Source organism: Oratosquilla oratoria, chromosome 2 (assembly GCF_046742065.1).
Source record: "Oratosquilla oratoria isolate Oo_2021 chromosome 2, ASM4674206v1, whole genome shotgun sequence".
Taxonomy (NCBI): Eukaryota; Metazoa; Arthropoda; class Malacostraca; order Stomatopoda; family Squillidae; genus Oratosquilla; species Oratosquilla oratoria.
The window spans coordinates 33,890,474-33,905,473 of NC_134778.1; positions in this window are offsets into that span (position 1 = coordinate 33,890,474).

A 15,000-nucleotide genomic window follows, 5' to 3' on the forward strand; every position below is an offset into this window, starting at 1 on the left:
ATCCATTCACTAGTTATTCGTCTCAATCTTTTCGTCGATAAGAAAGTTTCCTTTATCTGAATAAAGTCGAGCAACTACAGCAAGAATAAATAGATCAATAAATCATAAATAGAACTGAAATTGACGACGATATTCAGACTCAGCACTATGCATTCATTATACTAAACCTGGTTATCTATTAAATGAATATTTTTTTTTTTTGTGAAGATTCATATTTTCTTTGATTTTGCTTAATCGTACATTTTTTAATGCAAATAGTCTATTTTTCTTTGATTCCGTTAGATAAGTGATTTTTTTTACTTATTATTATTTCCCCTATTTCATCAAGAAGCTCTCTCCGCTGATTCGCCACGTCCAGTAAATATTTACTAAAGCTGCTGCATTATCAACTCTCCATTGGTTTGATCCACCTCCTCTTTAATGCTAGAATTTTTTTTTATCATGGCAACACTTAACAATTAACGACATAACGAAGAGGTTTAACAGATTTATAGATGCGCGCCAAATGAACGCGTCCCATTTAGACGCAAGAAACATTTACTTACACAACAATTAGGTCAACATAGTAAGGGTTTTGCTGAAATGGTACACATATTACTGTATATTTATTATAATTACATATAGTTGCGTCCATCCAGGACTCATCTATATGGAAAAAAACCTTCGCGTCCATCTGCGAGGCTTCCATTTTCCTGCAAACTTAACCCATTCAACTCCGATGACAAGATGTCTTGTCATTTGGTCAAATAAAACAAAAAATCATAAAACACCAAAATGTTTGATCAAACACCAGAAAAATATGACGTCAGTCCTCGCTTCGCTGCGAGCGAAGCGAGGATTGACGTCATATTTTTCTGGTGTTTGATCAAACATTTTGGTGTTTTATGATTTTTTGTTTTATTTGACCAAATGACAAGACATCTTGTCATCGGAGTTGAATGGGTTAAGAAGGTCAATAGAGAAAGAAGAAACTGAGGAGCGTACGCCAGGAGGCGCTGAATAACTGCGGTCGAAACCATCGTCTCTGTCCAGTAACTGCAAGGAATCAGATAGGAGTGCGGGATTTAAACCCTGAACTGAGAGAATGCGAGACCAGCATGTTTCCGATTACACCACCGCTCATGAATCACTGTAGGATATGGTCAACTTTTCAACTTTCTTCTTCTTCTTCTTCTTCTTCTTCTTCTTCTTCTTCTTCTTCTTCTTCTTCTTCTTCTTCGCGTTCTTCTTCTTCGCGTTCTTCTTCTTCGCGTTCTTCTTCTTCTTCTTCTTCTTCTTCTTCTTCTTCTTCTTCTTCTTCTTCTTCTTCTTCTTCTTCTTCTTCTTCTTCTCTTCTTCTTCTTCTTCTTCTTCTTCTTCTTCTTCTTCTTCTTCTTCTTCTTCTTCTTCTTTTTCTTCTTCTTCTTCTTCTTCTTCTTCTTCTTCTTCTTCTTCTTCTTCTTCTTCTTCTTCTTCTTCTTCTTCTTCTTCTTCTTCGCGTTGTTGTTATTGTTGTTGTTGTTGTTGTTATTCTTCTTCTTCTTCTTCTTCTTCTTCTTCTTCTTCTTCTTCTTCTTCTTCTTCTTCTTCTTCTAATTCTAATTCTTCTTCTTCTTTGCATTCTTCTTCGCGCTCTTCGCGTTCTTTTTTTTTTTTTCGTCATGGCGTTCTTCTTCTTCTTCTTCTTCTTCTTCTTCTTCTTCTTCTTCTTCTTCTTCTTCTTCTTCTTCTTCTTCTTCTTCTTCTTCTTCTTCTTCTTCCTCTTCGCCTTCTTCTTCTTCATCTTCGCCTTCTTTATCTTTTTCTTCGTGTTGTTCTTCTTTTTCTTCTTCTCGTTTTTCTACGCGTTCTTCTTCTTCTTGTTCTTCTTCGCGTTCCTCTTCTTCTCCGAATTCTTCTTCTCGTCTCAGTCGAACTGACCTCGAGATCAGACGTCATGTAGACAAATCTCGAATGATACGATATAGAAACAGGAAGAGCTACATACGTCCCAGCGGAACTCTCTTCAACTAAAAAGGGAAATAGGAAAGAACTGGATTTCAAACAGAGTGGTTAACGAATAGATTAGACTTAGTAATCATGTAGTTAGCATCAAAGGAATGGGTTGTGTTAAGAGAAGATGAGATAACTTTATGGATAAGGCTAATATATAGTAAGTTGAGGAGTAGTCGTGTCGCAGTTGAGCAGTAGTCGTCACTCAGGTCAGGTCAACCGTGTTCAGCGCCGATGAGGTACAATATCTCCTTAGTAGAATTGAAGCCTTGGAGGATGCTATAAAGTGCCTTAAAGAGAAGAATCGAGTTCTCCGTCCGAAGGTCCAAAATACGGATGACAAAACTAGTTTGGAGCCTGGGAGGAAAACGGTGACAAATAATACGCGGAAAATTGGAAAAAAAAAGTCCTCACCAGTCCCACTCGATTGCAAGAACTCGTTTTAAGGACTAGCGGGTCTACAGGAAGAAGAAACAAAGGAAATTCAAGAGAAGAAGGGAAGGGCAGACGCTGAATCCTTGCCCACATGTAAGATCTTGGTTGTAGGAGACAGTCAAGTGAGGTACTTAGACTGGGTTTTCTGTGATAAAGATAGGAAACATATGACGCAGGTGTGTTTCCCTGGCGCGGGGATACATGTTAGAGATAGGACTGAAGAGTGTTTAGCAGGGGAAGGAAAGGACCCTGTCGTTTGTTTAAGTGCCGGGGGCAATGATATAGGTAAGTTAGGGAGTGAGGAATTGTTTGTGCGGTTCCGGGATGCGGTAGACAAGATTAGGAATAAAGGAGGTGTTCCTTTTGTATGTGGAATCCTTCCGAGGCGTAGAGTTGGAGGCATGTATTCCAGGGCTATTGCAATGAATTGCAGGCTGGCAAAACATTGTAAGGCCAATGGATGGGCATTTGTCGACAACTGGGACCGCTTCTACGGTAAGAATCATCTATATACAGTACAAGGGACGGGGTGCACTTGTCGCCCAGAGGATTTTGGCTCCTTGCTGAATCCCTTGAGCGAGAAGTAGGTATCCTGCAGGGTCTTTTTTTCAGGTAGATTATGTGGGAGTAGGGGGAGGTATCAGAATATAGTTTAGGCAATAGAACCAACTTAGAGAGGGACTGTGAAAAGGATCACCAAAGCAGATGGCGGGAAGATAAACTTAAAGTTTAGTATACAAATAGCAGAAGCATAATTGACAAAATTGATTTGCTGTGAGGTAAAGCATGCGTAGAGAATTTTGATATTATATTTATTACTGAATCCTGGATCAACATGGCTGATAAACATTTCTTTCCAGAAATTGAAATAGAAGGATATAAGTTTTTTTCACAAGGATAGGGTTGGCAGGAGTGGGGGGAGGTGTAGCACTTTTCGTTAAAAATACAATAAACTGTATTATCAACAATTCGATTAAGGAAGAGGACTATATTGAATCTATTTGGGTAGAGATTATAGGCAAGAATAAGAAAGTTATTATTAGCGTCTTGTATAGACCTTTTAACCTCAGCATTAAGCAGACTGATCCCCTGAATCATGAAATTCGCAGAGCGTCCCAGTACAGAAACGTTGTAATCATGGGAGATTTTGATTATAGAAACATTGACTGGGAAACTTTAATAGGAGATCAGAAAAACAAAGAAATTCCTAGATGTGGTGAAGAATAATTTCCTAAAACCGATCCTACGAGGGGAGAAAATACCCTGGACTTACTTTTAACTAATAATGAGCACCTAATGAGTAACGTAAAAATAAGATATAGTCTAGGCTCTAGCGATCATCAAGAAATAAGATTTAATATTATTTTGGAAGAATTAAAAAGTACGAATAACGTCCAAGTACCAGACTTCAGGAGAGCAAACTTTAACAATATAAAAACCTATTTGAAATTGAATATGAAATGTCATACGGACGTTTCGGACATTGTCGGCGTGGTCAGGTCTCGGTACATGACCAGGGGTCAGGTCACTTTAGGGCGGGGGCTCAACAGATAGGACAGCGATTTGGATGAAATGTATAACAATCTAACTGATGTAATTATTAATGCACAAAATACGTTTATCTCCCTGAAGCCAATATGGAAAAATAGTAATACTTCCAAATGAATGACGGACAGATTGAAACATGAGATCGGAATGAAAAGAGGACTTTACGTAAAAATAAAAAACGGGGAAAAACACCTTAGATCAAGACATAACGAAATGGCAAAGCAGGTTAAAAAGAATACGCGTACAACGAGACGTAATTATGAAATTAAGATTGCCAGTCAAGCAAGATCCAACCCAAAGCGTATCTTTCATCTCTATAGAACAAAAGATAAAGAAAGAATGTCATGATAGAATCTAAGGAAAATTGAGTGAGGATTTTAAAAATTATTTTCTCTTGGTGTTTACTAATGTGAGGTTAGATAAAGTACCTGACTGCGATCAGATTTTCAGAGTGGATGGAGAAAGTCTATCTAATATCAGCACTAATAAAGAAGAAGTAGTCAAACAGATTGAAAGGCTTAAAGCTACAAAATCCCCGGGTCTAGACGAGATTTTTCGGAGAATGCTAAAGGAGTGTAAATTTGAAATCTGCGACCAGTTAACTGAAATATTTGATAAATAGGTAGACATTGGTTTTGTGCCTATTGCTTGGAGACAGGCAAACGTTGCTCCTGTTTTTAAGAAGGGAGATAGATCGTCTATATGTAACTACAGACCAATCAGTTTGACATTGGTTGTAGGAAAAATGCTTGAATCAGTAATAATAAATAGACTCAGAGAACACATCTAAAGGCATAATCTAATTCGTGATACACAGCATGGTTTCTCCAAGGGTAAGTCATGTGTGACTAATCTTCTATCCTTTTACACTAAAGTATATAAGGCGTCAGATAACAATGATAATTACGATGTTATTTGCCTTGACTTTAGCAAAGCGTTCGACAAGGTGCCACACCAGAGACTACTAAATCAAATCAAAGCCCATGGCATAGGAGGAAAATTGTTAGAATGGATTAGAGCTTGGATTAGTAACAGAAAACAGCGGGTCACCACAAATGGAGTAAAATCTAGGTGGGGCAATATTACTAGTGGGGTCTCCCAGGGCTCGGTTTTGGGTCCCTCGTTGTTCATTATGTACATAAACGGCTTAGACGATGGGATAAATAGTGATGTTAGTAAGTTTGCAAACGACATTAAAGTAGGACGCCTAATTTGGTCTGGAGACGACGCAGAGATTCTGCAGGATGATCTCAACCAATTGTTCACATGGTCGGTGAAATGTCAAATGAACTTCAATATCTCTTAGTGTAGTGTGTTAAACGTAGGGCTACACAACCCCGAAAATAGATACAGCTTAGATAACACGCTTTTAGAGAGAACTAAGTACGAGAGAGACTTGGGAATTCTAGTGAGTTCGGACCTTAAAACCAGGAAACAGTGCATTAGCGCCAGGAATAAAGCTAACAGAGAATTAGGTTTCATTGCTAGGACGGTAACGAATAGAAGTGCAGAGGTAATTATCAAAATCTATCTAACGATAGCTAGACCCATCCTTGACTATGCGGTACAGTTTTGATCTCCGCCCTACAGAATGGACAGCAATTCACTAGAATCAGTACAGAGAAGAATGACAAAAGTGATACATGGACTCAGAAATTTGCCTTATGAAGAGAGGCTTAGGCACCTTAACTTACACTCTCTGGAAAGACGCAGGGTCCGGGGTGATCTAATAGAGGTGTTCAAGTGGATCAAAGGCTTTAACAAGGGTGATGCAAACAAGGTCATCATATTAAAACAACAGGGCAGGACTCGCAGTAATGGTTTTAAACTGGACAAATTTAGATTTAAGAAGGAAATAGGTAAGAATTGGTTTACTAATAGGGTGGTCGACGAATGGAATAGATTTAGTAACCATGCACTAAGCGCTGAAACTATCAGTTGTTTTAAGAAACAATTAGACAACTTTACGGATGGGGATGACAGGTGGTGATGGATACGGAGCTGCCTAGTGTAGGCCTTATGGTCTCTTAAAAGTCTTCATTCTTATGTTCTTGTGTTCTTATGTAAGGGACATAGACCAACCTAGTGTAAGCCTTACGGTATCTTGTAGTCTTCCACCATGTTCATGTTCTTATAAAACAGTGTGGCATCAGTCAAAATACTCGAACCAACTCAGCTTTTGACATGAAATGACTTCGGCATAATCGTAATTATTCATGACCGTAATTCAAATCATCCCGAGCCAATTACAGGCAACACTAATTAGCTACGTTGCAAAGAAATCAATCATCGCGAGGAGGGAAACCTGGCTCAATAAAATCAATCCGTTATCCATCACAGAAGATAGGATACTTGGTATCAACAGGTGTGCATTTGTGCAGGTGTCGGTTATGAAGGGCAGGTGGGTGAACACCTATGTAGGCGTAGTTTCGAATATTCATGTTCTTTATAGATTATATTAGACCGCCACTGAAATATTTTATTTGATTAATCTATTTGTTTAATTACCTGTCTATTTATTAATTTCTTCTAACTGATCTCATTTCTATAATTTATTTATCCATTTATGCATTTTATTATTTTATTTCACAAACTGTTTATCGTGACATATTTCTTTTTAGTGTGTTTATTCACCTTATGTTTTACTTTATATAAATCTTATATAATCTACATAGTTTATAATTAATTTTATTTCTATACACATATATATATATATATATATATATATATACATATATATATATACATGTATGTATATATATGTATATTTTATGTATACACACACGCATATGTGTGTATATATATATATATATACATATACATATACATATACATATAAATATATATATTATATATATATATATATATATGTATATACATATATGTATATACACATGTGTATTTACATATATATATATATATATATATATATACATATGTATATACATATATATATATATATATATATACATATATATATATATATATATATATATATACAGTAGGAAGGTTAATGTAGTAGCACATTTGTAAAATATGACTTATTGACCCACTGTTGGAGAAAAAGATATGATGGACAGAAATTCTGTATATTTCGACCACTATCTGTGGTCCTCTTCACTCAGCAGAATGAAAAATAGTGTGGAGTAATGTAGTAGCACATTTGTAAAATAATATTTATTGACCCACTATCGGAGAATAAGATATGATGGACAGAAATTTTGTATATTTCGACCACTATCTGTGGTCCTCTTCACTCAGCAGAATAAAACATAGTGTGGAGTATAAGAAAATATATAGCTAAGAAGGGTACATTTGGGGACATGGAAATGGGGCGACTCAGGTTATGTGTCCTTTATGAGGTCGGGGCGGAGGTTGGCCGATAATGAGGTCAAGTATATCTTTAAATATACATGTACTTAATTATATTTACACTTGCATATATGTATATATATATATATATATATATTATATATGTGTGTGTGTGTGTGTGTGTATGTGTGTATACATACACACACACACACACATATATATATATATTATACATATATATATATATATATGTGTGTGTGTGTGTGTACATATATATATATATATATGATTTATATATGTATATATATATATGTATATTTCACAAACTGTTTATCGTGACATATATAAATCATATATATATGTATATATATATATATATATATATGCATGTATATATGTATACATATATATATATATATTGGAGTAACGCGGCAAAATATTTTCTTTAAGGCATATAGAATTGTATGCAACAGCAAATTGAGCTCTGATGAGTTTCCGATGAAGAGTCTCAAGTCTTCTAAAGATCTCTCTAGCATGGAGAGGTAAAGAAAAAACCAAGTTGCCGATAGAAGCCATCTAATGGGTAGAACAGGATACAAGACGTTTCGCTAATCACAGTTAGCATTTTCAATTGTGACAATAGCAAAGAAATGGATGATTATAAATACAGAAAGTAAACACTAGGAAAGATTACAAAGAAATGACCGTTATTCTGGTCTGAAACTGGGAAAGGACACTTTGAATATCGGGGAAAGGAACGCGGGAAGGGGAACTGTAACCACTGGGAAAGGACACTCAGATGACCGTTACTGTGGCCTGGGTGTCCGTCGCGGACGGAGTGACTGCTCATGGGAGGGCTGATTTGTCTCGTAGCTGGGTTGTCTGGTTTGGCGGATTCTGAATGGTTTGAGGCTGGGAAGGATGGTGGGGGCTTCCTGTTGGGTGTTCAGTGTAGGTTGGCTGTATTTTATGTGGAGGGCCTCAAGGAGGGCAAGGCGGCGCTTGTCACTTTCTTGGTCTAAAATGGTGGTATTGTCCACTAGGATGGATCTGGTGATTGGAATGTTATGGGTCTCCTGAAGGTGTCGCTTAGGGCCTCCATTGTTAAGGTGGTATGTCAACCGTCTGGAAAGGCGAGTGGTAGTGAGTCCGATGTAGGAATCTTGGGGCGTACAGTCCCCAAAAGGACACTTAAACTGGTACACCAGACTCACACACTCGATGTCGGATGGGCGTGGGGAGCTGTTATTTTTCATGATAAGGTCTTTAGTCCTCCTGTTCTTATAATAAATGGCAAGTTTAATGCTGTCCATCTCGTTGGTGGGGGTCACATTGTCCTTGATGATACGAAGAAGTGCTTTCTCATCCTCCTTATAAGCGCTCGACATGTAGGCCCTATAGAACAAGGTAAAGGTATTGCCTTCTTCTACAGGAGTCTGTTGCCCTTCGTACCACTTGCTCATGACGGCCCGCAGTACACGTTGGCAGTCGCTGTTTGAGTGGCCATTGTTGACTAAGAGCTGTGTAGACCGGTCAATTTCTTTCTGGGTGGAGGTCCAACTGGAGCAATGGGTGAGGGCTCTCCTATAGAAGGATGCAATAGTGGAGTCCTTATATTTTTTAGGGCACTCACTCTCTCCATTCAAGCACAATCCAGAATTAGTTGGCTTGGTGTACACTGCTGTGTGGGTGCTCCCGTCGATTTTCTGGGTGAGGAGCACATCAAGAAAAGGAAGGACGCCGTCTGTCGCCTCCTTCGTCGTAAATCGAAGACCTGACACTTCTTGAAGGAGGCAGCGAAGGTGTTCACGCTCCTCAGAGTCGGTGGTCCTCACGAAGATGTCGTCTACGTACCGGCCGTACGTACGCCCCAAGATTCCTACATCGGACTCACTACCACTCGCCTTTCCAGACGGTTGACATACCACCTTAACAATGGAGGCCCTAAGCGACACCTTCAGGAGACCCATAACATTCCAATCACCAGATCCATCCTAGTGGACAATACCACCATTTTAGACCAAGAAAGTGACAAGCGCCGCCTTGCCCTCCTTGAGGCCCTCCACATTAAATACAGCCAACCTACACTGAACACCCAACAGGAAGCCCCCACCATCCTTCCCAGCCTCAAACCATTCAGAATCCGCCAAACCAGACAACCCAGCTACGAGACAAATCAGCCCTCCCATGAGCAGTCACTCCGTCCGCGACGGACACCCAGGCCACAGTAACGGTCATCTGAGTGTCCTTTCCCAGTGGTCACAGTTCCCCTTCCCGCGTTCCTTTCCCCGATATTCAACGTGTCCTTTCTCAGTTTCAGACCAGAATAACGGTCTTTCTTTGTAATCTTTCCTAGTGTTTACTTTCTGTATTTATAATCATCCATTTCTTTGCTATTGTCACAATTGAAAATGCTAACTGTGATTAGCGAAACGTCTTGTATCCTGTTCTACCCATTAGATGGCTTCTATCGGCAACTTGGTTTTTTCTTTACCTCTCCATGCTAGAGAGATCTTTAGAAGACTTGAGACTCTTCATCGGAAACTCATCAGAGCTCAATTTGCTGTTGCATATAATTCTATATGCCTTAAAGAATATATATATATATATATATATATATACATATATATACATACATGTATATATATATATATATATATATATATATATATATATGCACATAGGTAGAAACAACAGTAATTACAAGTTATTTGGAAATTCGTTAACAAAAGTGGATAGTGGAAAGGATCTAGTGGTAAATATTAGTAAGGTTATCAAATCATCTAAGCAGTGTATTAGCCTCTGAGAAAGCAGGATCGCACGATCTTTTGAGTTCAAAAGTCCATATCTCATTAACAAGCTATAAAAATCGTTAGTTCGTCCACATTTGGAATATGCTGTTTCTGTATGGTCACCGAATATCATTAAAGACATTGACAGGTTGGAAAAAAATAGAAAGGAGAGCCACAAAACTGATTCCAAATATCAAAAATAAATCATACGAAAACCGATTAAAACATATGGATCTTTTTTCCCTAAAAAAGCGTAGACTAAGAGGTGACTTGATAGTGGTATTTAAGATTCTAAAGGGGATTGGCAACATCAAAATTCTTACACTGAATGAGAATCCGACAAGAAATAATGGCCTCAAACTGTCAGGAAATAGATTTAATTTGGAAGTGGGTAGAAACAACTTAAGCAAGATGCTGTAATGACTGATTTATTTTGTATTATTTGATTATTTGTTTGTTATTATTTGTCTGTTTATTTCATGTTTGCTTGATTTCCATTTGTTATTATTTGTTTGTCAGTTTATTATTATTTACTGTTTATCGGTTTGTTTGTCATTTAACTATACTTGTGTATTATTTCTATTGTTATCTATATCATCATAATTTTTTTATCTACATTTTATATAATATATTTTTTTTCGTATACGACCTAGTTATGGTCCAAAAGGTCTTCTATCGGCATGCTCCGCCTTTGTAATATATACATATATATATATACATGTATACATATATATATATATGTATATATACACATATATATATGTATATATATATACATATACATATATATATATATATATATATATATATATATATTACATATATATGTATATATATATATATATATACGAGTGGCAGGGTGGTGAGATAAACACCGAGAACCGTTGAAGTTTTATTAACTGACGTTTCGCTCTTAACAGAGCTTCTTCAGAGTGTACAAACATGATCGGGAAATCAACAGTTATATATCTTACATCATTCCGCGTTCCTTCCTTAACCCACCCCCTCCCTCCCTCTCATACCCTTCAGCTCTTGTAAGACCATCCAGCCGGACATTTTGGACAGCTTAATAAAACCATCACGATGTTTACAGCAGGGCTGGGATGCTATAAAAGCTGCCTCTACTATTTTTTTTTCTTGTCTAATCCTTGTTTTAATATTTCCACTCCGTCCCAGTTAGGTAAATGTCCGTATTCCTCCGCATGAATCACCAGGGCGTTTGATGTTCGGTGGGCCCTCAAGTCGCTCTTGTGCTCATATGTCCGCTTGTGTATGCCTCTTCCTGTCTCCCCAAAGTAGTTTAGGTCACAGCCACCACATGGGATTCTGTAAACCATGCTGTTGTTATTATGTTCATTTCTACTCTTACCTCTCACTACTTCACCTATCTTCGTACTGGATGTACTGGCGATCTTCAGCCCTGCTCTGCGGAGCAAATGTCCTAACTCTTCTGTGTGCTTGGAGTTGGGAACTACAATGAAGCCACCTTCCTTAGTCTCCTTTTTCTCATCATTTCTCTTTTCCATTATTTTAAGAGCTATTTTCTTCAAACTATGGAGTAACTCTTCTGGATATTTTAGTCCTGAGAACACTTTAAAAATATATTTGATTTCTCTGTCAATATGTTCTTCACTACATACCCGGAACGCTCTGAGAAAAAATCCAATTATTACTCCTCTCTTTATCCTTTCACTATGTGCCGAAAAGTAGTGGATGAGGTAATTTTTGTTGGTAGCTTTTCTGTGAACCGAGAAACCCACCGTGCCGTTATCCTTCCTCCAAATTAATACATCCAAGAAAGGTAACTTTTGATCCACCTCGTGTTCTACTGTGAACTGAATATCCCTGTCTATCATGTTCAGCCTATTAAGTTTGGTGGTGAAATTGGTTTTCTCCGGGGCAATGACTAGGACGTCGTCTACATATCGAAACCAATGGGTCCCTCTTCCCATAATTTTCATAAAATGATCTCTCTCCAAAACTTCCATGTATAATGATGCTAGGACTGCACTGAGTGGACTCCCCATTGCCAGACCACGTATCTGACAATATTCCTCATCCTGGAACATGAACGGTCCGAATCTGATACACAGAGAGACTAATTCTAAGAAATAATTTTTTCCCACTGGTAAATCCTGGTCATCTATATTACCGATGGCTTCCTTGGCTGCTGTTAGTGCCCCTTCTGCGCAAACATTTGTGAACAAAGCAGTTACATCGTAACTTATCATGACTTTCTGTGAGAAATCCACATTACTGAGTCTCGTGATTAGGTCACTTGAGTCCTTCAAATGGCCACTGCTAAGTGTCCCCAAACATCGAGATAACGGTTTGGCTAAACACTTGGTTAACCTGTGGGGAGCGCTGTCGATACCTGACGTAATGGGTCTCATCGGTATACCCGGCTTGTGTGTCTTTGGTAATCCCCTCATCCTGGGACTCCTTCCTTTTAGTAACAGTGAGGGAGGGAGGGGGTGGGTTAAGGAAGGAACGCGGAATGATGTAAGATATATAACTGTTGATTTCCCGATCATGTTTGTACACTCTGAAGAAGCTCTGTTAAGAGCGAAACGTCAGTTAATAAACCTTCAACGGTTCTCGGTGTTTATCTCACCACCCTGCCACTCATTTTGTCGTCCATTCCTCAATATATATATATATATATATATATATATATATATATATATATATATATATATATATATATATATATTGGCTATATTATGATAAATAAGACTAAAGGTGGAGGAAGCAGACGAGTAGTAATGGGAGAATTTTATGTTTTGTGATCAAGATCCTGCTAGTCGAAACGTTAAAGCACAAAGTTCTCCTATTACCCCTCGTCTGCTTCCTACTCCTTCAGTCTTATATATATACAGTATATATATATATATATATATATATATATATATATGTATGTATATATATATATTTACTATAATAAAGTAGTAGCCCTGTGTCTGTCAGTCTATTTAATTGTTTGTTTGCTTATTTTTTGTTCACGAACTCCTCCTAGGGTTTTTGAGATAGACCACCATAACCATATATATTCTAATACCATATTCCTCCAGGTACTTGGATAACTATATTTCATTTCCAAAAAATAATTATTTTGGTTAGGGTTAGGGGTTAAGGTGAGATGGAGTATGGTTAGGAGAGTGATTATTCACGAACTACTCCTAGGTTTTTGCAGATAGGCCCCTATAACCATATATATTCTGAAACCTTATAACTCAAGGTACTTTGATTACTATCTTTCATTTGTCTGTCTCTCTTTTTGTTTTTCTTATTTGTTCACGAACTCCTCCTAGGGTTTTGGAGATAGACCCCCATAACCATATATATTCTGATACCCTATCACTCCTTGTACTTGGATAACTATATTTCATTTCCAAAAAGATATATTTTGGTTAGGGCTAAGGGTTAAAGTTACGTGGGGTATGGTTAGGTTAGACGTTATTCACGAACTCCTCCTTGGTTTTTGCAGATAGACCCCTATAACCATATATATTCTGAAACCTTATAACCCAAGGTATTTGGATTACTACCTTTCATTTGTCTGTGTGTTCACAAACTCCTTCTAGGGATTTGGAGATAGACCCCCATAACCATATATATTCTGATACCCTATCACCCTAGGTATTTGGATAACTATATTTCATTAAAAAATAGTTAGGGTTAAGGATTAAAGTTAGGTGGGGTATGGTTAGGTTAGGGATTATTCACGAACTCGCAGCAACGCGCGGGTAATTTGCCTAGTATACGTATATTTGCATATATCTATATATACTGTATGTGTATGTGTATACATATATATATATATATATATATGTATGTATATATAAATATATATATATATATATATATATATATATATATATATAGGAGGATAGGGAAGGAATGATAGCTGCAGTGGGAAATGCGAAGAAAATGAGAGTCATGAGTGAGGAGAATGGGGGAGAAATAAGGAAGGATGAAGTGAAGGCATTTGTTAAGATGATGAAAGCAGGTAAGGCACCTGGTCTGGATGGATGCCATGCAGAATGTCTGAAAAAGGGAGGTACAGTGATAGTGGACTGGTTGGTGAGGTTATTTAATGTTTGCTGGAGAGAGGGTAGAGTACCGGAGGACTGGAGGAGTGCCTGTATAGTTCCTCTTTACAAGGGAAAAGGGGACAAGTGTGAATGTAGTAGTTTCAGATGGATTAGCTTGTTAAGTGTAGTTGGGAAGGCTTATGGGAGGATCTTGATTGAGAGGATTAGGAGAGGAACAGGAGTAATTGGTGAGGAACAGTGTGGATTTAGGACAGGTAGAGGTTGAGTAGATCAGATCTTTGTGGTAAGACAGATATGTGAGAAAGCTATAGGAAAGGGGAAGGATGTTTTTTTGGGTTTTTATGGATCTGGAAAAGGCTTATGATAGGGTAGACAGGAAGGCACTGTAGGAGGTTATGCAGATATACAGGATAGGAGGAAAGCTTCTGGGAGCTGTCAAGAGTTTTTATGAGAGTAGTAGAGCTTGTGTCAGGATTGGAAATGGAGAGAGTGAGTGGTTCGAGGTAAAGGTGGGACTTCGTCAAGGATGCGTTATGTCGCCCTGGCTGTTAAACTTATACATGGATGGGATGGTACGAGAGGTAAATGCAAGAGTAGTGGGCAAGGGATTGGAGATGGTTAAAGAAAATGGAGAAAAGTGGGAGGTGAGCCAGCTGTTGTTTGCGGACGACACTGCGCTTGTGGCAGGATTGGAGGAGGGATTGAGGAAGTTGGTGGCAGAGTTTGGGAGAGTATGTGATAGAAGAAAGCTAAAGATAAATGTGGGTAAAAGTAAGGTGATGAGATGTACAAGGGGTGAAAGTGGCAGTAGACTGGAAGTGAGCATTAAGGGAGAGCGACTGGAGGAAGTGCATAGTTTTAGATATTTGTGTGCAAATGTGGCAGGA